Source organism: Limulus polyphemus, unplaced genomic scaffold (assembly GCF_000517525.1).
Source record: "Limulus polyphemus unplaced genomic scaffold, Limulus_polyphemus-2.1.2 Scaffold58, whole genome shotgun sequence".
In the NCBI taxonomy this organism is placed as follows: domain Eukaryota; kingdom Metazoa; phylum Arthropoda; class Merostomata; order Xiphosura; family Limulidae; genus Limulus; species Limulus polyphemus.
Window position 1 is genome coordinate 1,035,459 of NW_013665668.1, and position 3,301 is coordinate 1,038,759.

A 3,301-nucleotide genomic window follows, 5' to 3' on the forward strand; every position below is an offset into this window, starting at 1 on the left:
CCAGAACTGAGGAATAAGCTTGAAAAGTTAGAACGAGTAAATGTAATGTGTAACTATCATTTTAAATGTGGGAAAAATTGAATGATATTACATTCAAATGTGACAAAGAGTATAGGGTATTTTGAAACTAACATTAAATAATATTTATAGCTTACTAGCCAAAATCCTTATAACAAAGTATGGTCATTGATAAGTGAGCATATGTTTTTCAGTTTCATCTTTGTTTGTTTTTCTCAAACGTAAAGCAACACAGCGGGTTATCTGAGCTGTGCCCACCAATGGGTATCGAACTCCAACACTTAGTGTATAAGACCTCAAGTTCTCTGCTGAGCCAGCCACTAAGGAGGGGTCAGTTTCGTCTATTTTCGTTACAGATTTATGTCTGTTCTTTCTAGAAAAAAGTTTGTTCTTGCATTTTCACCCATTTCATTTTTTTTTATAAGTTGGAAGTATATTTTGTTGCTTACTAAATATAAAATTTTAAATCGCTTTTAAATTTCGCTTAAAGGTTGTATTTTATTCTCTTTTCTGCCTACGATAAATCATTTACATTGAAATTGCGTTATGGTTTCATAACGTGATATATATATATGTTTTTTGTTGTTGTTTTTTTTTAGAAGAAAAGCAAACTGAACGTACGTTATATGCTCTTCTACAGATTCAAGTAATGTGTTTCTATATTTTCCGTTTAATTATCTATACAGGCACTTAGCGGGGTTCGTCGTAGGCAGAGGAGCAAAGCACTGGTGTAACGCCGCAAAGCACCTCCTCCATCGCCCGTTGCGCTACGTCCAAAGCACCTGGTTAGGACGGTAGCGAGGCTTCGCGCTCAGAAATTTCATACACTAAGATTATACACCCATGTAAATATAAGAAAAAACATTCGGCAGGCGCTCTGTCTCACCACAGGACGTTCTGTCTATTGATGGACGGACGACAGTACAATCTGCTTCACGAGAAACAGTCTCAACTCCTCGTCTTGGCAACAGCTCAGCATGGAGTCGTATGGTTTTGATAGACACTGACCAAATGAAGCTCGTGATTAGCGGGGTGGGGAAGCCCGCAGAATGCAGAGATAGCGAGCGGCAAATATGGCAGACCTTTGCAATCAGGTTTTCTTAATAATCAGCACAAATCAGAGCCAGTTATACGTGCAGCACGAGCTTTTGAAGTAGCCGAACTAGCCACCCGCTGAGTTGTGTGCAAATGACACCAACCCAGCAGGGAAACTAAAGTAGTCGCGCTAACTCATCAGGAGTCTGCTTAGGGCAACGTATCGTTCATTTTTCTATTTAGTTCTTAAAATACATTGACTGTTACGAGAAATATTAGAAGTAGACAAAAATATTTATACTAGTGAAGACCTGTGTGTGCAAATAAATAAATATTACAAGTACTATTTCTCAATAAAATTGTTGTGGTATATCCATCACGTTACATTCGGGCAAATATTTATCTTGTCAGTTAGCTTTCGCTGTTATGAAAAGAAAAAAAAATGAAACAAATTAGTTCGCATAAAAGAAATCTATACCTACGTGTTTTCTGCTTGTGCTTGCTGTTGGTGCGACAAACCTGGTATATTAAAATAAAATATAACCCACGGTTTGAGATGTAATGAAAGAAAAGCAACCTACAAAAGGTGTGCTGTGCTAAAGTGGAGGTGAAATTATAGGCAATTATTCTAGCGTCTAGGAGAACTTGTAATTTGGTGGCACAAACGACAAATGATAAAGCAAGCAGTCGCCGCTCTAGTTTGGCGGCAAATTGCTCGAACCCATTATGGTATTGATTTTACCGGGATAAAATAACGAACAAAATACTTTGTCTGCACAGGTATATTACGTGTCCACGCTCCATTTGGATCATAGAGACTTGTCAAATGTAATATAGTTTTATCAAAAAAAACCTCTTCCTTCTCACAGGAAGCAGGGAGAATAGTTAATGCTTTTTTTAACGAATTATACACTTCCTTAATTAACCTCAACACCATAACAGGTATAATTGGCTAAAAAATATAATGGTCTTTGTAAATAATTATATAAATTTCATTTTTACTCACACACTCATAAAACAACGAAATACGTGTGTGTGTGTGTGCGTTCAAAGCTGTTTTGGTGACTTCTAAAAAGTCGTTATTATTGAATTATTTTAATTAAAAAGATTTATTATTGCTTTCCATTAAATCCTAGTGATGAATCAGCCTTGTGGGTTTGTTTATTTTTATATAACTGTAAATTATATGTTAATTTCAGAACTTTATTTAGCGTAAACAGACCAGCTGTTTTCCCGGTAGCTCAGCGTTAAGTTCGTGGACTTAGAACGCTCAAATCTGGGGCTCGATTCCCCGCGATGACGGATTGCTTATAAGCCTTTTGTATAGCGTTTCAATAAAAACAAACCAGTGGATGACTTGTTTGACTTCAAAAACCGACTATAGAGAAGATGGAAATCAATTTCTCTTTAAAACAACGAATCAACTTATTATAAACTTAGCTCCAAACCTCAATAAAAAAGCAATTGTTTCAGCCTGCAGTATAAACAGATTGGTCATGTAAAATAATAGTGTTACCACAAATTGGATAACAGCTAAAAGTAAACTTAAAATTAGGAATGTTTATGGAAACTTTTTATGAAATTTACAGGAAAGTTGCTCGCACTATTTTATCCTGCCAATCTTCTCTTAGAAACCTACTTATACTAGCCACATGATCCTGTCATTGTTTTCCAGAAACCTACCCATACTTAGCCAAGTTATCCTGCCAATCTTCTCTTAGAAACCTACTTATACTAGCCACACAGTCCTGTCAGAAACCTACCCATACTTAGCCAAGTTATCCTGCTACTTATCCGACAGATCTATTCATAATATCCACTTTATCTGTCACTCTTCACTCACAAACCAACCCATATTTAGCCACTGTTTTCCAGAAACCTACTCATACTTAGCCAAGTTATCCTGCTACTCTTCCGACAGATCTATTCATAATATCCATTTTTATCTGTCACTCTTCACTCACAAACCAACCCATATTTAGCCACTGTTTTCCAGAAACCTACTCATACTTAGCCAAGTTATCCTGCTACTCTTCCGACAGATCTATTCATAATATCCACTTTATCTGTCACTCTTCACTCACAAACCAACCCATATTTAGCCACTGTTTTCCAGAAACCTACTCATACTTAGCCAAGCTATCCTGCTACTCTTCCAACAGATCTATTCATAATATCCACTTTATCTGTCACTCTTCACTCACAAACCAACCCATACTTAGCCACTCTTTTCCAAAAACCTACCCAT